Genomic DNA, 26,578 nt, shown 5'->3' with positions numbered 1-26,578 from the left:
TTTCAAATCCCACCTGGACACGATTCTGGGCAACCTGATCTAGACATACCTGCCTTTGCATGGGAGTTGGACTAGATGATCTCCAGAGGTACCTTCCAACCTCTATCACTTAAATTGAGATCAATGCAAGAGATCAACTACTGTGTAAATACATGGTGTTCCTTGTAGATGCTGATGCACCATAATACAAACCAATCCCTAAACAGCAGGGGAGGCTGAGAGAAACCTTCCTTTGAGGTAGCAATTACCATGGCATTCTTTCCACACTGCTTTGATTAATCTGTTACTAGCACTTTCAGACACACAAGGATGGAAGGATTGACAAAAGCATTTGTCACATTCCTTCATAATCAACATGTGCACACCCTGAATTCAGGTACAGACTAGAGACAAGACTCTACAGAGACCCTCTGATGCCTGCTTACAGCTGTAAGCAAAGTCTATACTACACAGATGCACCTCTATGAACATATTTAATTTTAGTACTCTTAAATAATGCCACCACCACACTGATTTCCCTCTTAAAGCAGGGCCTGCCATTAACATTTGTAAGACATACTTATTTCTAACTTGCCCCAGAAGGTTGCACAAATTTTCACTGCATGCCTTTTTAACCCAAGCAGAACTTAGCTAGCAAAGTCTACCATAAATCAATCACAGCAAAACAGAGCCAAAATTCCCTTTTGCACAAAGATACCACCCTAAGACTGCTGTACCTCAAAAAAGTCAGCTGAGAAAATTCAGAGCTGCCTTACTTTTTAACACTCCTATATGAGAGCCAATATTTGAAAAGTTAAAGTCTTGAGAGGGTTAAGGCAGAAAACAGGACAATTTCCAAACAGAAGTATCAGCTGATGTTTTTTCCTGCTGACATATTTCATTTATGGGATTTACATGTTAGACAACTGCAGTAAAATGGCGCTGAGTGACACAAGACAAGCTGGCATCACCCCCACGGGGAATGTGCTGAAAACACAAGAGTAAAGAGGAGAGCACCTCTGAGCAGAACATGGATAACCTCTCCCCCTCAGATCAGGCACAGCAGTGATCTCCACCTAGAATGGGAAAGTGAGATACATTATATAAAGCAGTGGAGGTTTTATGTCCTGTCTCATTTTTCTCAGCATCCCTTGGGTTCCTTACAGCACCAACTGCAAGAGAAACAGGAAAATGGGTTTTCTCCTGACTTTACCCCAAAATGGGGCAGGGAGGGGAAGCGATGCAAAGAAAACCAACATTGTAGTGGGGGAAAAAAAAGCAGAAAGGAAACTCCTCAGGCAGGAAACCAAAATTATTCAAGCAAAGCTGCAATGGCAGTCTATCAGCAAGAAAATGGACAGGATCTTTTAGCTACAAAATTCACCTGGATTAACCAACACCCAGGGCAGACAAAGAACTTGAACATCTATCTTGAACATCCCTATGGCAGCAAGGAGGCTGGACACCGTCTCTTTCTGTGAAACAGTAGATTGATTTCAGGACAGAGCTGGTTTTTGTGCCAACACTGTAAATCCACTTCAGAGACCTGAAGCAGAACAGCTTCTTCTCCCATCAATGTTCTTCACAACCATGCAACCTCAGGAGCTGTCAAGTTGTCTTGTGATCGATGGCCTTGCGCCCAACACAGGAGCCATGCTGTTTTTACCTGGACAGCTACAAAACTGGAGAAAGGATGATAGAGGGAGGTCATCACCCATCTCCTTTAATAAAGGCACTAGAGTGACTTTGACAGGACCCAGAAAGTGTGGTACTGGATCTAAATGACTGTCCCAGTTTCAATCTTACTTTCCAGCAGCTGGGACGTGATTCTCATCTGCTGAGCAAGCAACAGATCACAGCTTTTGCTGAAGAGAAGCTTTGCCAAAGGCTGCCAAACTGGAAGGTATGCTCCATCTCCTCCAGACCACTACACTTTCCCAAAAAAAGAAACAACCCACCACACATGATGAAAATATTTCTTCCTATTTAAGGTCCAGTGTAACCATGATTCTCATTAACATGCAGAATATCTTGGAGTATCACAGATCAGTATTCAGTATTCCTAAGGTTGGAAGGGACCTCAAAGATCATCGAGTCCAACCTGTCACCACAGACCTCACAACTAGAGTAGGGAGGACACTACTGCCCACTGCAGGCTTGAACTCACGACCTTCCCATTAAGGGTCTTATGCACTACCAACTGAGCCACCTCATAATGGCACAAGAGACCATGATGAGGCTTCCCTCCTCCCCTTCAAGAGCCCTAGTAGCTGTCCAGGAAATGACTGCAAGGCACAGAGAGCATGTGGTCAGAAGGCAAGAACTCACTGTTATGTTTTCCTTCTGGGCACAAGCCCTTTGCATGTACAGGGTCCATGCATTGTCAGTTTATCACCCTTCCCTACCCACAGCTCAGGGCTCTCCTCTTCTCCATAGCCAAAACTATGATAAAAGCTGCCCAGAAAAGAGACATGAAATTTTTCACACTAAGTTTTAATCCACAGAGAAAGCTGAGAGCCTAAACCATTTACCACATTCTCTTGCTGTATAGCTCTAAAAAGTGTCTGACCCCATCTCCTATGTAATGCACGTCTCACTAACTGGAGACCACAGCTACATGTCATTCCCTAGCCCCCCGAGCCTCTGGGTGGCCTTCACTGCATTTTGTCCCATTGGGCAACCTCTCTTGAAGCAGAGATCTGCAAGTGCAAACAGACCAGTCTTGATGTGCCCTCACCAGTGTCAAGACAAGGGAATTAATCACTTCCTTCATCTTGCTGGTTACATGCTAGCTAATACAGCCCAGTGTGCTATTAGCTTTCAACATCACAAGGGCACACATCAACTGACATTCAACGTGTTGCTCCCCAGGAACAGTGGGTCTTGCCCTAAAATAAGTCTACTACCTACCCAGCCTGCAACAATGCAGCATCAGGTTGCTCCATCCCCAAGGCAGGATTTTGCATCTGTCCTTGTTGAAAATTCCTGCAAAGATGAATTTTTGAACCCTACACTTCATCAGCACAGCACTAGTGCTGACCTACTAGTTATTACCTTTGATCAGAACTACTTCTTTAACCAGAAAGCTGTTCTTGAAGCATTTCCACAAGAACACCACCCCTCCAAAAAATTGCCACTTCCTGGCATCTGTCAGCTGGAAAATTCCCATCCAGGTGCTATGTGCTGCTCACATGCAAGATCCATCCTGCCACAGTTGGCTGTTCTTCACACTGCATTACTTGTTGCCCAGAACATATTGATGAAAGTATGTCTGATATGGGCTGGGAAAGACACCAACAGCAGCATTCAGTCAACAATATGGACAACTTCCAACAGCAAACCAATGCCTCTAAATAGTGATGGATGATAAGCATGCTGAGCCAGCTCCTGACTGCTCTTGCATTAAGGAAACAACATCAATGAGAAGAACAACAAAAAAAAAGGAGTAATAATTTGAACTTGTCTCATGTTGTGTGTTCTTTCTTACTTGAACACTCAGGACATTAAAAAAGACATCAGGGTGAGTTGAAAGTGGACATCAATAAATTGAGGTTAAAGTAGAGGACAGTTAAGTTTACACATTTTGCCACCTAAAAGTAGGATGCGATCACTGTGAGCAGCTAATTTAAGAAATGTTCCTCAGTTTCAGTGCAATATTTACCACACATTCACTACATAATCAGACACAAAGCAAGCACAGGGAGTTTGGAGTTGAGATTGCAACCCCAAACCTATGATGGATATGCAGTCTTGTGCACTAGCATAACCTTAAACACCAACCAGAAGCCATGTAAGCAGAATGAGATACTTCAGCAACATGTCAACAAAGTAAATTGGGAAGTTAGGTTTAGATTGCCTAAGTTCTTTGATTCCTCTCCCCCAGCTTCTGTCTGCCCTAGCATCATGCAAAGGGAATGCCCAGGTTGACCAGGGATGTGGCTGAGGCCCTATCCCTGGAGACATGCAAAAATCAGAGCCAATGTGGAAGGTATCCCTGCTCATTGCAGGGGTGTTGGACAAGATGACCTTTGAGAGACCCTTCCAACCCAGTGCAAACTGTCAACAGACTCATTCTGTAGAACATCACCAGCAGCTGTAATCCTACGGCTGGTGAGTTAAGTTTTTCAAACAGCAATAAACCTAAAACTGAAGTATTTCATTCACAAAATCAGCTGAAGAAGTGCTTAGGAGGTTTAGGAACAAGAAGCCTAGGAAGAGCACAATTGTTTCTAAATTCCCTTAGGTTCTAAGTATTTAGATAAAGAAGCACAGAGGGATCACAAACCCCTCCCACAGGCAGAACCTGTGGTCAAAACTACTACATGATATTCAGTGTGGCCATAGTTAGAAGATACACTGGCTCTGGTGGGAGGGCAGTCTTGGAGAGAAGCAATAAGCTCCATGTCACTCCAAGGAGTCAGATGCTGCATAGTTCTATGTCAAGTAGGGTAAATGTGACCCATCAAGTGTAACACTGGGATGGAAGCTCTGCCTGATGACGTTTTCATCAGGTTGCACCTGCTTTTTCACTGGCCTTTAGCACTTGTGCTATTCCACTGGACTCTGGAGTATTATACCTCCACTAAAAGACTGAACAAGCCAAACAAGGGAGGCAAGGTTATTTGCACAGTAGATCTAGGTTACCAAGCCAAACACCTCTGCAGAGCTGGCATGCAGCCTATGCACCGCAGACAAACAAAGGCATGATGGAGAGCTATCACAAGCAACACTGAGTACCAAACAGCATCAACACACAGCTGAAGGGAGCTAAAACCAACACAGAGATCCAGAGGTTTACACATGTGCAGTGTCCAGCTCTGAAGCACGTAGCACAAGGACAAGAACCTGTTGGAGCAGATCCAAAGAAAGGCAACAAAAGTGATCCGAGGGCTGGAATCCCTCTACTGTGAGGACAGGCTGAGAGGGTTGGGGTTGCTGGAGAAAAGGCAGCTTTGAGAGCACCTTACTGTGGCCTATCAGTATTTAAAAAGGCTATGAGAAAAATAGGACAATCTTTTTAGCAGGGCCTGTTGTAAGAGGACAAGGGGTGAGAGTTTTAAACTATAGAAGGATAGATTTAGACTAGATATAAAGGGAGACATTTTTTATGCTGAGGGTGGTGAAACACTGGCCCAGGTTGCTCAGAGGTGGTAGATGCCACATCCTTGGAACAATTCCACATCAGGTTGTTTGGGGCTCTGAGCAACCTGGTCCAGTTGAAGACGTCCCTGCTGACTGCATGGGCGTTGGATGTAAACGACTTTTAAATGTCCCTTCCAACCCAAACCATTCTACGATTCAGTGACATTTCCACATAGCTGTATTTGGTCAGTTAGAAACTTTTCTCTGAATCACACGAGTTGCTGTCTGGCCCCTGTGCTCCTTTCTCTTCACTCAATGCAGAGGTAGGGAGGGACTAAAAAGTTGGTGTCAGCCTCAAGTCAAGATATTCCATTTTGTAGGAAAATCCCAAGGGTAAACTTGGACAGGAATAACCACTGTAGGAAAGTATCAGAGCCTGAGTTGGCACAGAAGAACATCAGGTCTGCAGGATACAAGGTACAAATGATTCAGCTATGTGAGCATGAGAAAGGTCCTAAAAGTGACTTGAAACATTTCTGAGTGAACCAGAGTCCTTCAGTCCACTGAAAGCAGCACATCCCACAGTCCACAGGCAGCAGCACTGTGCACTTCATTGTGCAACAAAAAGGATCCCAAGCAAAAGGGGACATGCATTTGTTTTACTATCAATCAAAACCAAGAAATTAGATGCAGTCACACTTAAGAGAGGCAGGACCACAGCTTAGACTGATGCATGGATTGCTGGAAAACACTGATCCTCTGCAAAATTATCCAAGCTTCAGTACAACATTTAGTGGAATTATCTAAGGATCAAAATCACTAGATGTTGCATGAAGACCTTGGATTATTGTGCCGCTGTGTCATGTCACAAGATGGAGATATAAAGGATGAGGAAAAAAAAATACCTTTCTTGCAAGGTCTAATGAGGGCTGTGTTCTCACCTGCCCCATTACTACACTTCCAAGCAATCAAACAGAGAGATAACTTTGCCATTCATTTAAAATGAAACATTTCAATCAAAAATAATGATTTCTGCTGCAATTCAAGGTGACTAACCCAGCAAAGCACACACCAGGCAATCTACTTCATTACTGTTTTAAGAAAAAATAATTTCACTGATTCTTTTTTCTCCCTCCCCTGAGATGCCAGCATATTGGTGATTACTTAGGATTACAGCAGCTCTCATCCCATTAAGCAATCCGTTTCACAAGGCGTCTGTGCTTTAGACAGACGCAGATCCTGCAAAACCCTTGATGCTGTTGTATATTTCCTTGGAAAGAACAGGCCAGAAGAATAGGAAGCATGAACTGGGAAGTGTCCATTGACTTGAATGCCTACACAGCCTGAAGATTGACACCTTGGGAGCAATTCTCTGCTGACATTGAAAAGCAAGTTCTGCCAAACTGCATGGAACTGAGTAAGGGGAATGTGTTTTTAACCTACACCATTGTGATGGGTTGAAAGGCAAAGTCTCCTGTCCCTCCCACCACAGGCAGAAAAAAAGCCTCAGACAAACGGATTGCAAAAGTGGTGGAAAGCTTAAATGGAAAAGCAGTGAATATTTTACAGAGAACCACAAGCACAGTGATAAAAGAGATCCCAAAGCATACCCAAAAACATCCCAACACTCCCCTCTCCCCACCTGAGGATACACCCAAAACCCCCAGGGCTCTTTCTTCCTTCCTCCCTCCTCCTCCACTGTTAAACTAATCTCAGCTGGCCAGATCTGAGACTGCTCTTCTCCCCAGCCTTGGGCCTAGCCAGGTCCAAGAGGCTGTGAGATGAGTGCTCCCCCTCACCATTGCCAGATAGGGACCAATCTCCATAGGAGTGGTGAGGGAAGAAAGACGAAGTGCAGAACCCTGCTGATGGTTTTATAAGGGAGCAGGGCATTATGGGATTAAATACATAGCTTCCAGTGTCCACCCGCTGGGCTGGACTGTTGGGACACTGCAGGTGTGGCTTATGTGGCAGCAACAGGAGGCACTCAGCCTGAACCACCACAACCATTTACCAGAAATTCATTCCTACCATGGAGATGTGAAGTCAAGACATTGCACCATACACCACAGCAGTAAGCACCTCAGATTTGAATTATCCACAGAAAGGTGAACAGTGAATAGAAAAGGTCCTGCTTTCCCCTTTGCCTTCAGAGCACAGTCAAAACGTTTCCACTGTTCTGAAACCAGTACGCATCTTCATGAGAAGCATCATCTGCTGCATGGACATCTGGCCACATCAGAGGAAGCATCTTGGTTACCACAAGTCAGGCTGAAGAGTGCAATAGGTCTGAGGAAAGCTGTCTGAAATAAATTCCAGGCCACATGGGAATATTTATAACCATGGTTTACTGCTGCTAGCCTCTTTTTCCCATTTCTCAAATGCTCAGTATCAAATCCAAATCATTGAAAGCAGTGTTCTTCTTGGATCTACACACATTTCTGCAGATCTGAGTCAGCTTCTGCAGAGCATAACCATAAAGTTCCCACTGACAGGTCAAGCTCAGCATTGTTCTATAATGTACTTTATTTCATTATAAGGCCAAGAGAACTCCTCCAAATTCAGTTGCTTTCTAGATAATGTGCCTGGTTTTTACCAGCTTAACTGGGCAAACCAAAGTTTGTCTCAATCTTAGTATCTGTTTTACATCATAAGGGAAAGGATCTGCATGCAGCACTTAATCTTCCTGAAGAACGGATTAATTCATCTTTGATAAATATTTTGTTAGCATTCCAGCAAAAGCATTAGAACCTTACTGAAGAAGGTTAGCTGATTATATAAAGCATTGATTCCTGCCTGACATTTTTTATAATATAAATATAATATAATGCTGGAGAGCCAGACATCCAGCAGCTGCAGTGATATGATGGAGAAGTTACTATAATCTGATCCCAAATTTGGGTTTTCTTTCTTCCACCCTTACAACAGTATAATTAAATACTAGGAGGTGAAAGGAAAAAAAAAGACCTACTTAATATACTTCAGATCATTTCAAATCAGTATAAAGCAAAATTCAAGGAGGTTAGCTCTGAGATCAAAAGAAAACCTTTGCCTGCATCAACCAAAGTTGACAGCAACGCTGTTAAGAAGAAAGCACCAGAGAAAACCAAAGCAACAGTCTTATTTTACTGCTGAATCTTTCAGTTCTTTTTCCTTCCTTTGCCTTCCTTGGAAAGTGCATGTTTTATTTATGATTAGAGGAACTCATCCCTGAAGGGCATGTCTCACCAAGCTGATCTTGTAGGGGACAAAGTAAATTTAATATGAACTTCGTCTGCTTCAAATCGCTAGAATGTTAAATGAGCCCTATATACTTCTATCAGGTTTCTGTCTCAATTATAAGGAAGGAGCAGGCCCTGATGCTAGAATTAGGAATGACTTACTTTCACTGATATCCCCTTTCACCATTAAAGACTTCTTAATAATAATAATATACTCCAGAAAGGCAGGAAAACATCTTTTACTGATAAATTAAGCCGAAGTTCTGCAAAAGAGCTGAGCAAAAGTAGTTAAAATTCCATGTATTTACCTTTGTGCAAGTTCATCCTACACAAAGCTTCAAGAGAAAGATGAAAGGTGTCCAACAATAAAACAAACAAAAAATAATCAACAGCACTCATACCTCTAACCATAAAAGAAGGAGAAGAGGAGGCTCAGGGGAACCTTATTGCTCTCTACAACTACCTGAAGGGAGGTGGTAGACAGGCGGGGGCTGGTGTCTTCTCCCAGGCAACCAGCACCAGAACAAGAGGACACAGTCTCAAGCTGCACCAGGGGAGGTTTAGGCTGGATGTTAGGAAGAAATTCTTCATAGAGAGAGTGATTGCCCATTGGAATGGACTGCCTGGGGAGGTGGTGGAGTCACCATCACTGGGGGTGTTTAGGAGGAGACTTGATGTGGTGCTTGGTGCCATGGTTTAGTTGATTAGATGGTGTTGGATGATGGGTTGGACATAATGATCTTGAAGGTCTCTTCCAACCTGGTTTATTCTATTCTATTCTATTCTATTACCACAGCCTCTCATTGTGTAAGTTTCCAAGCATTCATAGTTCTTTACTCAGTCGACCTAAAACCCTTTCTAGAAGTTGTCCTAGACTTCCTGGAACAACTGCTGGAACGTCAGCCTTAAAGAATGCACCCAGACAAAGCACATTCCACCACTGGTGATCACACAACAGCCTTCTCCTCACCCCAGCTTGCATGCTACCAGTAGGGGCACTGGACAAGGTCTCTTGAGCAAGCTCAGATATATTTAGTTCAAAAGTAGAGACTTAAGTGGTTAAGATGGCTTCATTGAGGGATGCACATTTGATTTCATTAGCACAGTTTGCACCTATTGTACTGGGACTCTTAATCACCAAGGGCCACACCTAAACAAGTGTTACAAGGTTTTAACGTTAGCTCCACAGCAAAAGGATGCGAATTGTGAATGAATATGGAAGGAAGGATGACAGTGTTTTGCTCAGTACTTCATTTACTTCCTGCCTCCAGCAGTTGAAAGCAATCCTACCATTGGCTGATGACTAAGTAGTTCAGGGGAAAAAAAATAAAATAAGCTAAGGATTAGTCTTATGAGCTAATCAAATCTTATTTGCTCTAATTTGATCCTTATTAGACTTTGCAGAGAAGATTTTCCTCAGGCCATCTAAAAAAATTCCTTTCTCATTGTCATGCTGTTTGTAGGAAGAGAACCTATTTACATACAAAGAATAAGCTATCTTCAGATTTTCCATCAACCTTGAGATGCTGTTTGCACAGAAAACCCTCTAGAAGTTAAAAAAAGAAAAGAGAGCAGGACTCAGAAGACATGCTCAGGCCCAAAGTGCAAATTACTGTTTAGTTCTTCCTTCAAGTGTTTGTTCATCCATTAGACAGCTCTTAGCACTCTCAAATTATACGAAGCCACTGCCAGGACAATGGTGCTAAGTCAAATTCTCCAAGTAAATCTCCAGCTACTTGCATCAGATTTTACCTCCAACTTTCTCATCTTTATCACACCAGCTTTAAGTTAGCCTGACTCTATTCAAACTAAGTCAACACTTTGGTGTCACCAAATAGCCCAGATGACAGACATGCCTGTCAAAAGTTACAGAACTTTCTTATGCTTGCTTGTGGAGAGCAAAGAGAGCCTTGGTTTTGCAGAGTGCTTCAGCCACAGCAGAAGTGAGTGGGCACAACCGCAAGCAGGCAACTCCTCCCCCACAATGAAGCCATTTGTCAAATGAAGACATTACAAGATTCCACTAGTATGGAGCCCCAAATTAAAATGCTTGGGCATTCAGCAGCTCTCATAGAAGCAAATCATTATCAGTTCTCCCATCACATAGGCTTTCTCACATTATATATCAGATCTCAAACTTCTCATCTCAGGATGGGGCACAAATAATTGTGGAATAAGGAATAACACAAATAAAGAAAATAGGCCAAGTGAGAAGAACAAAGTCAAGTTTGCCTCTCCAATGCAAAGGACAAACAGAGGAGAAAGTGCTTTATTTTGATTCCTACTGTTCAGGATGCAATTATGTGCTCACACAAAGTCAGATGCAAAAGCTAAGCCTACAGAAAACATTATGAATACAGTAACAGTTCTTCTGTGCTGCTGCCCAATTCCCTGTGCAGAAAGAAGCAGGTGAAAATGAGGAAAAAACCCAAAACATCACAACAAAACCACTACCCATCAGCAGAGATACTGTTGGAAACAGTGCTAATTAAGCACTGCTCCTTAATCAGTTATTTAGAAAAAAAAAAGTGGCTGTTCTGCAACAACAGAAATGTTGGAGATACTCAAAGGTCCCTTTCCACCAACCTCTCACTCTAACTGGGACCAAGGCTAAGATGAGATCAGGTCAGCTATGGCTTTATCCAGCCTCATCAATGATGGAGTTTCTTCTGTTCCACAGGACAGTCCCCTCTAGTACAGCACCCCCACTAGTGAAATTCACAGAATCACAGAATGATTGGGGTTGGATGGGACCTCTGGAGATCATCTAGTCCAACACCCTTGTCACAGCAGGTTCATCTAGAGCAGATTGCATAGGATGGCATCCAGGTGGGTTTTGAATGACTCTAGAGATGGAGACTCCACCACCTCTCTGGGCAGCCTATTTCAGTGTTCTACCACCCTTAATGTAAAGAAGCTCCTCCTCACATTTAGATGGAACTTCTTATGTTCAATTTTGTGTCCATTAACTCTTGTCCCATCACTAGGCATCACCATTCTTCTGATACCCTCCCTTTATTTATAAGCATTGATAAGATCCTCCCAAGCTGTAACCTGAAGGACATTGTCCTTTATCATATCATCTGTATCGCCTTTGCAAACCCCTTGCAAATAGGGTGCTACTCAGGTTCCCTGTTGTGTTTACCTCCAGCTGGGGCAGCACAGTCAAGGAACAATTTTAGAGGTTCTCCAAAGACGAGATTGTAGCTTGCACCTCCTGCAAAGGTTGTTATCAATGCAACACCAGTCAAACAGAACAAGCCCACGAGCAACTGAGGTCCTTCAGGTTCCTCAGCTTCAAATGAGAGCTGAGTGACAGATGGCAGATACTGAACTTCTCAGCAGCATTTTGTAATGTTATCAGAAAAATTACCATACCGACATTGCAGCAAATGACTTCAACAGTCAAAATTCAAGCATTCCACTACCAACCTGGTTAATTATATTCTATTCTATTCTAATAACATATACAGTGAATGGTACAGCCAAATGACCCCAAAACAGACCACAGCAAAAGTTTAGCATGTCCACACAGAGACAGTAAAAGACTTTGCAAAATGATGACATGGTCCAGGGCAGATTTGAGCACAAGCCCTGTGAGGAGAGGCTGAGGGAGCTAGGATTGTTTAGCCTGGAGAAGAGGAGGCTCAGGGGTGACCTCATTGCCCTCTACAACTACCTGAAGGGTGGTTGTAGCCAGGAAGGGGTTGGTCTCTTCTCCCAGGCAACCAGTACCAGAACAAGAGGACACAGTCTCAAGCTGCACCAGGGGAAGTTTAGGCTCGAGGTGAGGAGAAAGTTCTTCACCGAGAGAGTCATTAGCCATTGGAATGGGCTGCCCAGGGAGGTGGTTGAGTCACCGTCCCTGGAGGTGTTCAAGAGGAGACTGGACGTGGCACTTGGTGCCATGGTCTAGTCATGGGTCTGTGGTGACAGGTTGGACTCGATGATCCTTGAGGTCTCTTCCAACCTTGGCAATACTGTGATACTGTAATTCTTGTAGGTATCATTCATCCAAGAAAGTTGGGGTTGTTCAGCCTGGAGAAGAGAAGGCTCTGGGGAGGCCTTAGAGTAGCCTTACATTATTTGAAGGGGGCCTATAGGAGACATGCAGTAACAGCTTCAAACTGGAAACTAGATTTAAATTAGACATTAGGAAGAAATTCTGCACCCTGAGGGTGGTGAGGCACTGGAACAGGTCACCCAAAGAAGTTGTGAAGTCTCCAATCCTGAAAGTATTCAAACCAGGTTGGATGGGGCACTGAGCAACCTAGTGTAGTAGGAAGTATCCCTGTCTATGACAGGGGTCTGAAACCAGACAATTTTTAAGGTCCCTTTTCAGCCCAAACTGTTCTATGATCCTGTATCTGAGGCAGAGGAATACCATGTAACTAACAAAGATTTGAAGCCTGGCAGCATGGCTTAAACAAACAAGGTGCTAGAGTTGGTCCTATTCCTATATCTGACAATGACAGGTTTGTGACTGTGCCTCCACCTTCTCCCCTAGCATCAACCACTAATGCCTCAATAGAAGGGATGCTCCGTTATACACAGACATTGTCTCTCATTATGTCTGCACAGCAGGATAAGGCCCTGATTCAAACTAGAGTCTTCAGGCAATAAAACAAATAATTCACTACTGCAACAACAAAACATCTCCCAAGACTCCATGAAAAGCACCAGATATTTTTCCTTCAGTAAGTTATTGGCATCACATGAACAGCAAACTTCTTTTTCTCTCTTAAAATGAACATTTCTTAGGCTTTGAAGCATGAAATAAGTAAGGCCCATAGAGAATGGTATTTTTAGCTTCCAGGATCACGTGATGTGCCAATGGCTTCTGTCAGGATCATCAGTCTTGCAAATTTAAATTGATTGAAGTAATAAAAGCACTTGGCAAACACACCAAGTCGAAACATATCAAAGGGCAAAACTCCTAATGAGGCAGCATGAAGTAAATGCAGCCCTCAATAAAACTCCTAAACAATTCATATTAGCAGTGCTGGCAAAAAGCTTGCTGTGTTGCAAAACTATAAAGCATTTCTAGTTGTCTTTTTAAATTTAATCATAAACAGTTAACTTATTTTGTCATCCTTCTGTCCTTCCTTTCAAAGCCTTTACACAAATCAGTCTCATCCACATTAAGAACTAATTAATTCAGCATCACACAATTTCCACCACAAATAAACAGCTGGATGCTTGTATTATACTTAGCCTGGATGGATGTGTACTGCAGTTTGCAAAATAGGGCGAAAACAATGGTGAAATATTCTGATCAAATATACTGATCAAAGACAGAACAACCAGAGGAAAATCTTCAGAAGTGCTCCTCAGTTTTGGTGTGATTAAACGGTAGAAGGAAAAACCCAACGGACAGAGATTTTTCCATTCCCATGGGCCAGTCCACCATTCTGACTAGCTGGGAGGTCCACACCTGCTGAGCATCCACTAACATGAAGACACAAACAACCCCCCTACAAACACAGGAGAGGATTGAGGGCAAGAAAAGCTAAAGTAACTGTGGATGACAGAAGAACTTGTGTTGGTCAAGGTCATTGGAATTACAAATGAAAGTCAGCCAACCCACACCAATTTGTAGGATTTTGTTTTCTCCTTTAATGATTTCATACTCTGGACTTGATGCATTGACTGAAACACAAATAACAAAGAAACAACACATGGGACAGAATTTCTCAACTTCAGCAGCATAGATCTTCAACCATTCCAGTAAAATATGTGGGCTTCCACTGGGGTAACACAGGTGGAAAAGTCTCCTCTGATTGCCACTGTTATGCTTGAATCTCACTAGTGAAGTTAATTAGAATTTCTCACCAAGGCTGATCCTTTTTTATAATCAGAGTAAGAAAAATCAAAACTTCATTCACAGATACACTCTGCTGTGGTCAAATCCAACTGGGGAAAAGAAAAAGAAAAGGCAGGTGACTTATGGACAAGGTCCCCTGACATGAGCTTTAGCTAGGACACTCACCAAGGATAAAGTGTTAAATAAGCCAGCATGCTACAAAACAGTTTACATTTGCTCACATGACTAAACAACTGTATTGCCTTTCCCATTGATTGCTAGCTATAAATACTCACTTTGAGCTTGAAATTACTTTCCCCTCGGCAGGAATTGATTGATTTCTGTCCAGACACGCGAGGCCACGAGCTAGGCAGTGTCAGAGTTCACAACAAGCTTGAGGTACAAACCTTCATGTTCCCTTGCTAAGATCCAAAGATGCTGAGTTCATCCACAGTCAGGCTACCCTGATTTTCCAAGGATGTCTCAGAGCTTAAAGAAAAATTAACTGACTGATATACTGTAGTTTTAATGTACATGCATGTATGTGTCTATACATACTTGTATATAATGTAACATAAAAACAAAGGAGGTCAGATTAAGCAATCTTCACTGTCCCTTCTGGCCTTAAAAACAATCATCAGCCACAGGGCTTTAAGAACATATACACAGAACCAGCTGATCCAGCTGCCAGGCAACCTCAAGTCAAGGGAGTCTGACCAGATAACCAGCCCCTAGTTCAAACACTGCTGAAATCTACAGATGCCACTGATGGTAGATAGCAGACAACCAAAGCTCCTGATTCACAGTGGGCAGATTGCCTCTGAAGGAAGTATTATATAAACATGGTTGCCAGTGATACTGCTGGATGAAACCCAGCAACTTGGGAGGTCCCTCTCAGCTTATGTTTCCCCAGGAAATTTCCAATCCTGGTAGGACTGCTTTTCTCTGACGATACCATGGATACCTGCAGCAGGTAAGCACCAAAAGTTGATAAAGGTTGAGAAGAGTTTACACCAAAGGCATTTTAAACATCTACTTTCATGTTTCAACTCAGTAGACCAAAAAGCACACACAGAGAAAAGACCTCTGGAATCAAAATAATAGAGAATCCCTTGAAAAGTGGTTCCAAGGTAGTTACCTGGATGAAAATTCTAAAAGATCTCAGAGGATGAGTAGTATCTAGGAGGCTCTACTACTTGTTCACTTCAGGTGTTAGCAAAACCACTTCTCCCATCTGCTTTCCAACCAGATATATAGATGCATTAGATCCTGGTAACTAGATATGGATGGAGTAGTAGTGAAATCTCACCAAGGAGAAAATATGGAGCTTTTATTTATTAATTTAGCTTGTTTTCTTTAATATATGACAGATTAATGAGAAGTAAAATCATTAATAGCCACTCTCAGAGCTGGAAGAGTGCAGAATATTTCTCCTTACCAGCCACTCCAGGAGGTTCATCTGTAAATCCACAAGAACTGCATATTCCACCTTCTTTGTTACAACTGAGTCACTCAATGTTTCCCTCAACAAACACACCAATTTGATATTATTATACTCTTAAAACAACAGAAAGCCAGACTGTATGGACAGCTTCTGTTCCACGTTACCACAAATCACTCTAAAGCTTATCTGCAGTATTTGTGATCTGAGGGCTAAGCAGCAGTCTGATCCTGGTTACGCTGTTGTAAACCTGAAATCAATTCAAAGCTGTTATTCCTAAGTGGTTACTTCAGATTCAACCCAGGCTCAAATGGCCACATTTCACAACTTGCAGGGGAAGGTGACATCTTAACAAGGAATTATAAAACAAAAAAGCACCTTCAACTTGAGCAAACTCAGTGTATTCTGCGTTTAAAAACCACTCCAACTGTCCATAGCAGCTTATGTGTCAGGTGCTCAAAATCTGTGCTATAAATAGTCTCCAGCAGCCTTCCAAAAAGCATCGAGACAAGAATTGTCAAACACAGACAGAGCACCTAAATATTCAGTGATCTAAATTTGATCTCACACAAGATATACACTGTGTAATGCTGTGGGGTTTTTTTAATGGAGAAAGGATTCATCTAAATGCAAGATCACTACCCTATATTTACTTCTATTTTTAATGCTTGTGATCAATTATTAATGTTACATGGCATGTTTAAGATAAGAACACATTGCTGCTCTGGAAATACGAAGGGAGTAGGTTTTCTTGCTTTTCCAGATAAAAGAAAATAACAAAGATACAATCATCCCAAATTTCACACAACAGCCCTGCCATCCTGTGATCACTAAATTAACAGTGCTGTTATCACTTGAAAACATTATTGAACATTTAAGATTATTAGTCAGCTGTTTGCTTTTCTAGCAAAAATTGAAACAAACATGCTCCACAAAGCAGCAGATGAAACCTGAATATATCCCAAGAAATCTGCCCCCCAAGTTTGAGTGTTTCTAGTTTGCAAATTAGGATCTGCAGAAATCATCACTGTAGAAGGCAAAAGAAGCACTTTCCAGTGCAGTGCTGATAGTTGAGTACCTGCAAAGAAGTACCAGCCAAGATCAAAATTAACTCACTTTATGCACCAGTAAGTGCAGTCTATTTGCAAGCAGACTCAGTGGTGCAATGGAAATAAAACAAACAACAACAAAAAAAGGGCCAAGAGCTGACTGCAGCCCTGACTCAAGGCAACATTCACAGCCATTTGAATAGTTTTGCCTGAGTCAGGATTCCAGCTCTAGAGCTCTAATTACTGGTGGATAACTATCCCACAAACAACTCTGCCAGGAAATCAGTACATCTCTCTAAGTCATGTAACAGAGAACAACATTTTTTTTTCATTATCTTTCCCACTCCTCATGGCACCACACAAATGCTCTGTGACCACCAGCACAAATCAATTGGACATACAGAGGATTTGTCACCAACATGCAGAACTCAAGCTTTGGGTTCAAGTCAACACAAGAACCAGATGGCTCTGGAGAAGACAGAGACAGGATTACTCGGTGCCAGAGGTTGTTGCAGAAGCGAAAACAAAACCAACAACTTTCAAGTTTTGGTTCTGAAAGGAACCCATGGCCTAGGGGATGGGATGACAGAAAAAGGTCACTGTATTGATGTTCCATTTAATTTCCTACAGCATCTCCTGCGGGCTCTGCCACATGAGGATCCCATGCTAACCAGATTTCTGGTTGAAGTGCTGAAGATTTTGTAATCTGCTACACTGAATTAAGAGTACAGAAGTCTTCTAAGATAGTTCATTATTCAGAAATACCCCTCACAAGGCTTCTGGAATCAGCATCTAACTGCATCAAACTCGTAACACTAAAAAGACAGATTTCCAGCTTTTTAGTTTGTTTTGGGGGTTTTTTGGTTGATTGGTTTTTTGGTTGATTGGTTTTTTGGTTTTTTAACTAAAACAACCACCAAAAAACAGCTGACAGTTTGATCAAGAAACATCATATGCACCACACACTGCTACAGCCTCCAAAGGTACAGGAACAGTAGTTTTAAGACCAATGAGCTGTCATCCTTTGAGTTGTATGAGGATTTTGATGCTTTAGCTAAAGCTAGGCCAACGGGAGTACATCATCTCACAGGAGACACACAATGTGCTAAAGGGGAGTGTGGAATAAAAGTATTTAAAATATTAGTAAGAGTCACACTAACCAGAACATGCTGATGTTTATGAGCTCAAAAAATGTTTTCCAGGAATTTTCAGGAACCAGAGTGGTCATAACCTAACCTATCCAGCCAGGGTCTGGTATGTGGCAAGTGATGGAAAGCAGGTTGTTGAGCTCCTTTCACTGGGTGGTTGCAGGGGGATGTTTCTACCCAGAAACCATTTCTAGTAGACTGGTGCTGGAAAGAAAATTCTCCTACCTCAAGGTGGGGTCAAATATATGCATGGTATGTTTGTCAGCAGCCTGCTCTAACTTTAGCCTGGTCAATGTTGAGATGTTTTTACAGCCTATTTAGAGATATTCAAAATTTTCAGCCAGGGGACTTCCAGCTCCTTTACCCTTCAGACCTCCCACTTGATACAGCTGCAACTCTTGGTCCAACTAGAGAGCGTTTACATGCAGTAATGAAGTGAGAGATGTTTGGCTGGTGAACCCATCTGCTGGATATTCTTGCCTTCCCAAGGCCACAGGTCAAAAGGTAGTATGGCTAGATGGCATGGATTAGACCACCTCAAATAAACAATCTCCTAAACACTTCTACAATTCATTAGTTTGAGACCATTAAACACATTCCTTCTGGTATTTAAACAGTTTCAGCACCATTATTCATCTGAACTCCTACAATGTTATCACAGAACCATAAGAATGCACTGGTTTGGAAGGGACTTCTAGAGGTCATCTGATCCACCACTCTTGCAATAAGCAGGGACATCTTCAACTAGATCAAGTTGTTCAGAGCCCCATCAAACTTGACCTTGAATGTCTCCAGGCCTGGGGCTTCCACCACCTCCCTGGGCAACCTGTTCCAGTGTTTCAGCACCTTCACAGTAAAGGTAGTTGAATTTTTTTTAACCTGCGCAAAGGTCAGCACTTAAACCAAATGGTACCAGAATCTTTGCTTGTCATATACCACATCTAACAATGTCACCATCTGTGAACAGTATGCCGAGATGACTTCATTTGCAAAAGACTGGAGAGAAAAACAAATCTGAGAATAAGCTACAAAGTTCATCTCAAAGTTGCCTATAACTTTGCCAAAAATTTGGCCACATTATTTGCCCAGCTCTGGCCTTGATCATCTCACAAGCACAGGGGGAAATTAGAATGTCATCTTTACATACACAGTTTAAATTCCTAAGAGTAATGAAATACTGTATCTTAAACGTGCCTCAGCAATCACCGTTCTGTGGCACAATAAATTCTGGAGAGCAATGAGATGGCACCAGACCAAGGCCTGCCTGGAACTTGTGTATCCAAAATGATGCATTTCATAGCAATGATTTGTCTGGAATATCCAAGAAAGAAAGCACTGGTCTCAGTTCTGGAAACTTAGTTTGAAAATGTTACAGGGAATTTTGACATCTCCTGGCAGGTGAGAGAAATTCTGAGAGAGTGAAAAAGCACAAACCTGAATATAAAAGAAATCAGAGCAGCTGGATCTAACAGGCAGCCTGTGGCTTCTGTTTTCATAAAAAGTATCAGAACCAATAACCAAACAGGCTGCAGGTAAAAAAAAATAATAATCAGAAGCATGACAGTCAGAGGTGTGTCAGGATTGAATTCCATCAGATTAATGTCATTTCTTTTTATGACAGAGTAATGGGCTTGTGAATAGCAAAGGACAGGAGACAGTACAGATGTTGACTCCAGTGTGGCTGGAGCACGACTAGACAGGGAAATGCCTACACACAGGGTGGAAAAGCGCACGAGCCAAAGCCAGCGTCGCTATCAGCGGCTCACTGCCAAACAGAAGGATGCTAAGTGAGAATCCTTTTAATATATGTTATTTTCAAGATAGGAACCTCAATTATTAAGTAAAAAATTATATTAAATAAGAAGGCTGAAAGTAAGGTGGAGGAAGAACTGCATTTATTCTAAGAACCTGGAGAAATTGCCTGGAAAAAAAAAAATCTCATTATTTGCCTAAGTGAAAGGTTAGTCCCACCAAAGTGGAGAAGCAGCTGTCAGGACACAGTTCAGGGAACAGCTGCAGTTTTCTAGAAGAGGACTGAGAATTTAAAGCAAACCCCAAGCTGGAGCTGTATCACTGGTTATACTGTCGCCAAGAATTCAGACACAGAACTGAGATGAGTAATCCCTTGTACACTAAAGACAAGGAGCAATTTTTCTCTGCAAAACTGCACTGGTGAGACATCAACTGAAGTCCTGCGCCCAGTTTGAGGAACCAGATTTTAAGAAAGCAAGCTGTTGGCTCACTGGAAAAAGTCCAGAAGAAAAATTAGATAGATAAATTTCTAGGAAGCATGACTATACAGAAGGTGTGGAAAATTTTGGTTTGTGTAGTAGGAAAGATTTACCCATGAAGAAGTGAAAGCAAGTGAAGCACTGGAACAGACTGCCTGGAAGAACAGGCAATCTCCATCACTTATGTTTTAAAAGTGGATTAGACATGCATACCTTAAGAAAAACACAGGTGACCCCACTTTAAAATACATTTTTCCATATTTCTGGCAGCTCTGCTATCCTCGTATTAGATGACCACTGCTCAGCCCTCAGAACTCACGCCAAAAAGAATCTTTAAAGTCACCAAATCCCAAATACTGTAATTAGACAAAACTTATCCTGACTCTGGAATCTGAATCAATGGCAAAAATATCAAAGACCACATGGGGTTTTGTCACTCTTCACCATCTAGCTTCATTTAAGGAACAAATCATTATTCGGTCTGGGTAAAAACCCACTTGAGAAGGAAGATCATTGCAGACTGACTCATGATTTGGATGCTTGTCCGTGATTTTATAAAGTTTTAGGTCTACCTTTGTGGTTTAACACTTGCATCTGATCTCCACAATTACTTTAAAACACTCTGCTGTAATAGAATAATCAGAGGTAATTATGGAAGGTCAGAGAAAGCACAGACATAATATATTCTGTTAGCTCCTTCTGATAGTTCATGAGGTGGAGCTTTATTAATGCGTCTGGGACACATCCCTCAGCCCACTTAGGAATGTCAATGCTCCCTGGGGGGTGGCACAGCTTTCAGATCTATCTTCCAAAAGAAAGAAAACTACTGTCAAAGAAGTCAAAGGGAATTAGAAACCTTTTCCCAAAAATCTTAAACTGGGCCATGCATAGCTTTAAGAACAGGTGCTGTGGCAGAAGGATTAAGGCATCCTTTCACAACCCAGAGAGGCAAAGCAAGCCTTGGTCCAGATCTGCACCATAGGCTGCATGCCCACTTAATATAGCTCTCAGCATCTCCTTGCTCACTCAGCCCAAGTGCTGAAAAGCAGCTGGATAGCATATCAGCCACTTTATAACCTTATTTAGTGAAGATCATTGGCACTGCTATGCATTAATTTCACTCATCCAACTGGGCATAAGGTTTGAGTGAACTGTCCTCATGGCCAAAGTCCCCAAAAACGGTTGAAGGGGGAATGTGAGAATTTTATTCTCCGCTCATCTCACCTCACACATCAATGCCAGGCAATCACAAGTTCAAATTCATGGACTGGCTGCCCTTCTCACCTGATCCAACCCAAACACATTTTATTTTCCCTGCTTCTTGCACTTGCATGCTCTGATGGAGTAGACACATCTTCACATTTCCAACACTGGAAGATCTTTCAGAGGTCAAAGAACTAAGCTTCTGATGCTGAGCCACACTTCCTACTAAGGGCACACATATAAAGAATATATAGAGTGTGACTAAATTGCAAGTGATGCCTGTAACAATCCAAATTAAAAAAAAAATAAATCACCAAATCATTTATAAAATCTACAAAGTCATCCAGCAATGTGCTGTTAGAAGATTATCCACCCTTACATTCAATTCTTACTCTCTTCAGAAAGGGAGAGGAGATACATTTCTCTCTTCTGCAGATGACTTCTGTTCTCAGCACCCCTCTCTGTCACACTACAACGGACAAGTTACACATGATCACAGTTAACCTCCAACTTCTTGTTTCCAGCTAGTAAAAGCAGCACATTTACACAATTCAATTAAGAAACCAACTAATGGTGACACACCTCCTCCTCAACCTCTTCTTTCTGTGTTCTACTCACTCAGGGCAGTTATGGGTACCTCCCCACAGTCCTTTACAGGTAGACATCAGCAAGTTGTGGCTCATTCAGAGCCCACCACACACAACAAGGCTCAGTACAGCTAGCACATCGCAGAGCTGCCGTGGTACCATGGTATCTAACTATCAGATGCCCAACATCCATGTGGCTTACAGAGCAAATCCACCCCTACCCAACAACCAAACATGCAAGGCAAGAAACTGAGACCAGGCAAACTCATTAACTGCCAGCTATACCTCTCCATCAGGCACAGGACCCCTAACTCCATCATAATCTGCTCCATTATCTGTCTTGGTACAGGAGAATAAAGCAAAACGCCTTGGGACTACTCTTTTTTCTTCAGACACTTAATGCAGGGAAGCTTCTCTGTCAAAGCCGAGAAAGACAGCTCTAATTTGCTGTTCAGCTGTAGCAGCCACTTCCCAGTAGCAGAGGATCACCAAGTCATAGAATCATAAAATCTTTTAAGGTTGGAAAAGACCTCCAAGATCATTAAGTCTAACTGTAACCCAACTATCACGACCGCTAAACTATATTCTGAAGCACCACATCTACACTCTTCTTGAACACCTCCAGGGATTGCAACTCCACCACCTCCCTGGGCAGCCTGTTCCAACACCTCACCACCTTGTCAGTAAAGAAAATTTTCCTAATGTCCAACTGAAACTTCCCCTGGCACAACTTAAGCCCATTTCTTCTCGTCCTGTCACTACTTACTTGGGAGAAGAGACAAAGTCACCCCAATCCAGCCCTCTCCTGGCACTGCAAGGACTGCAGTCAGCACAGTGAAACAGCATTGTGGGTAATCAAGCCAGATCCATGAATGTAGCCCTCAATTGCCCCTGTAATGCAGCTTATGTTTAAACAGCACAGAAATGAAATAGCTTAGTTAGTTACACTGATAACTTCCAGCATCCATCTTTTTTGAGATCTTTTGTTAGGGTTCTCAGTTGTTTTTTCATGAATTTCCTACTCGGGAAGTCAAGAGCTAGCTGCCAGCACATGGATGTGAAACCTTCTCAAATGGTCTCTGCCCTCAAGGAATCTCTAAAAGCTAGTCATAAATCACCTTCTGTAGGTTTGGAAACATCATCTCATTGTCAATCACTTCCTAGCACTTATGCTTAGGAAAGCAAGCCTGAACTTTGTATTTTCGAATAGACTAGACTAGAATTAACCAGGTTGGAAAAGACCTTTGAGATCATTGAGTGCAACCTATTGTCCAACACCATCTAATCAACTAAACCATGGCACCAAGCACCCCATCCAGTCTCTTCCTAAACACCTCCAGTGATGGTGGCTCCACCACCTCCCTGGGTAGCACATTTCAATGGCCAATCACTCTTTCTGTGAAGAAGTTCTCTCTAACATCCAGCCTAAACCTCCCCTGGCACAGCTTGAGACTGTGTCCTCTTCTTCTGGTGCTGGCCACCCAGGAGAAGAGCCCAACTCCCACCCGGCTACAACCTCCCTTCAGGTAGTTGTAGACAACAGTAAGGTCTGCCCTGAGCCTCCTCTTCTCCAGGCTAAGCAACCCCAGCTCCCTCAGCCTCTCATAGGGCTTGTGCTCCAAACCCCTCACCAGCTTTGTTGCCCTTGTCTGGACACGTTCCACCAACTCAACATCCTTCCTAAACTGAGTGTCCCAGAACTGGACACAATACTCAAGGTGTGGCCTAACCAGTGCTGAGTACAGGGGCACAATGACATCCCTGCTCCTGCTGGCCACACTGTTCCTGATACAGGCCAGGATACCATTGGCCTTCTTGGCCACCTGGGCACACTGCTGGCTCGTGTTCAGCCTACTATCAACCAGTACCCCCAGGTCCCTTTCTGCCAGAACAGAAACCTCCAGTTGAGCAGCATTACATAAACAAGTTTCATACATACAAGTTTCATTAGCCTACTAAGGCTAAGCCTAATAGATTTTGTAGGTCAGTGTTTCTGGCAGGTATTTCTCTAAAGACTGTGTTTTGATTTTAAAGGGGAAAAAAACACAACAAAACAACAACAACCAAAAAGAAACCTAACCTTCTAGTAGATTTTTGAAGGTACAGACCAGGAAAAGTTAGTAAGAGCAAGGAAAAATCAGGGGGAGGAAAGAGCTCAACTGAGTTCCTGTAAGCTGATCTGAAAATGTTCCAAAAATTTAAGGCATATAAGGACGGGGGGGGAAAAAAATTCTAGCAGAGAACAAGTCAGAAATAAAAAAATAGCAGCACAGTTTTTCAAAGGGATGTCAGACTTCACGATAGTTTGTGCAGGAGCAGTGACTAAAAACGGCTTCATGTTGTTGCTACATGGTGATATTAAAAGCTGGCGTTCATTTCTGTGGGAAAAAAATAAACAACAAAACCACACACAACAGAACAATAAAAATGCAACACTACAGGAAAGCTGCTTTAAATCCCATTTATAAAACCCTGGGGCATCTTCCCTTGCTCAGTGTAGCCACCACAATATCGAATTATAATTCTCAAAGATCAGAGATGTCCTAACTGGCGAGGCAATGGATGGCAGGGGTGACAAAAAACTTCTAGGAACTTAGCCTTTAAAATAAACAAACAGAACTGATGGCATTTCTTTATTGCCTTTCTTAAAGCAGTTACACTGAGCATTAAATTTACTATCAGATAAACTTTTATGCTTTATATGAGTCCTCTTGTGCAGCAATGTTTCTTTTCCTTGGGCTCTTAAAGAGCCAAGATGTCTGAAATGACTACAGAAGCCTCTATCTCACTAATCTGCAAGGAGAAATAGGGGGAAGTTTGCTTTCTTTCTCTGGCCACCATGACATATTTGTGAGCCTAATAACATCCTTGCAAAGTAGATAAAATATTAAGTACTATCTCCATATTATGCCAGCAAAGAAATAAGAGGACAAATAGACAGCCACCCAGTTTCTGCAAGTACAAAATTAACATTGGATTTATTATTTCAAATAAGAGGAGATAATCATAATGAATATTTTATAACATTTTCTGTAGCCTTAATAAAACAACTGCCTTCTCTCCATTTGTAAAAAAATGGGAGAGGGTTCACAACCGGAGTCTGTGATGCTCTACAGACCTTTACCAAGAGTTGTGGTTCTGGAAATTAATATTTTATTCACTGAATTTCAGACCAAAAACCTGAAACTGTTCAGTAGAAACATTTTATGTTGGGTTTTTTTTTACTGCATCATCTCAAAATGCCAAAGTCAGGTGTACCCTGTGAGACTCCTGGCATCCCCATACAGCCTTTAAAAGCAGCCAAACAGCAAAAAGCCAACAGATCTCCTACAACACTAAGTATCCATATGATGAAAGGAATTATGAAATAAAAAGTGTTAGCTTCACAGGATGCTTATTCACTCTAAATAGACCAGTGCATTGTTGTCTTTCTTCTCCTCTGTATCCACACATACTGGGGGGGACCCCTAACTCCAAGACTTCACGGGAGTAACCCTGATTCATCTGCTGAAGAGTCCTATCCAAAGAACCAGCAACAGAGAGAAGCAATTCTACAACAGCATATTGGGCAAAGCTACTTTCCCACAGAACTGTGCCTTCTGGCCAGATTTTCCAGTGTCTAAAAATCAATTAGACAAATTCATGGAGGAAAGATCCATCAAAATCAACTGAAACATACACATACCAAGAACTTCCCAGGGCACAGATCAATAAAGGAAGGAAGTGCATCAGGAACCTGCATTATATTCTTCTCTGCACATCTCTCTGCACTTTTCCATTAGAAGTGAGTTAGTTCTATAGCTTTTTGGCTGTGGGAGGACCAAAAGGGCCCCCTTTTTCTAGCTGACCACTTGTTTTTATAAGGTCCGTCAGGGCTCCATACTTTTCACACTCTCTGACTCCTGGCAATTCTGCCTGGTTTTGGCAAACAGATTTCAAAGTTCTAGTGGGAGGCAGTAGGGACAGAGATATGATGCTGCATAAGCCTTGTTTCCTTAAGAAACAAGGTTAAAAAAGTCCACAGATGACAAGTTACAAGACATTCTGTAATCTGCTTTTGAAACACCCAGGAGTGAGGCGCAAAGTCCTCACAGGCCGTACAAGGATGTGTTTGACAAGGAGTAAGTGATTACATTAACCAAAACAACACCAGCTTCAAAAAAAAATATTATTCCATGATAAAAGAGAGACCCAGTAGCAACTCCAAAGAGCAAGAACCTGCTCACTCAACAGACCTACCACGAGGCACAGATCTATTCTTTCCTATCTAAATCATCCTTTTCACTCTCTTCTAGACCTTCACAGACTGCTACAAAAATACCATAAATTATAAAGTATGAATGATGTCAAAGCCTGCTCTCAGAGGGAGGCTTGGAACAGCAATCATATATTCTTCAGTTTGGGAATACACAGACACAATTTTTGTTCATAGCCTATAAAAAAAGGCTCTGTACATCAAAGGCACCAAATAGATATCCTTCCAGATCTTCCCTTCAATGAGTCCAGTCTGATGCCACAAACACAGGAAAAGGGAGGCTGACAGTATGAAAAGAGTAAGTGAGGATCAAGGAGAATGACACAAGCCACTGAAATACACAGGGAAAGCACAAATGCAGAAGACAACTCATTTCAAACTGGTCTGTGTTACTCCAGCTAGCCTCCACCGAGACCTGCTTCTGAATACCTGAATGTGACAGGAGATAATGACCACAATTCTCAAATGAAGACCTATGAATTTTCTCCTTGTGTGCATAAAGGACATTAAAGCAACCTGAATTGCTAAAACTACAGTCCCAAGCAGGCAAACGGACAGACTTGGGCAACATGAACAAAA

The 26,578-nt window shown here is 42.2% G+C and overlaps 1 protein-coding gene across 5 annotated transcripts in view; it reads right to left on the bottom strand.

Moving 5' to 3' along the window:
- SLC35F4 (solute carrier family 35 member F4) overlaps nt 1-26,578 on the bottom strand; it is a 133,863-nt gene that overhangs the window by 96,890 nt on the left and 10,395 nt on the right. For 2 of the 5 annotated variants that reach the window (XM_068149001.1, XM_068149005.1), the window contains exon 1: nt 15,524-15,682. The exons of the other annotated variants lie outside the window; for them this stretch is intronic. The gene's annotated coding sequence lies outside the window, so the exon portion shown is untranslated. Of the gene's footprint in view, nt 1-15,523; nt 15,683-26,578 lie in introns of those variants that run through there. 5 annotated transcript variants of the gene reach the window in all.

Source organism: Melanerpes formicivorus, unplaced genomic scaffold (genome assembly GCF_026170545.1).
Source record: "Melanerpes formicivorus ecotype bairdi unplaced genomic scaffold, bMelFor1.0.p_v2 SCAF_17, whole genome shotgun sequence".
Taxonomy (NCBI): Eukaryota; Metazoa; Chordata; class Aves; order Piciformes; family Picidae; genus Melanerpes; species Melanerpes formicivorus.
The sequence above is the reverse complement of the archived record's forward strand: the minus strand, read 5'-3'. Positions and strand labels throughout refer to the sequence as shown.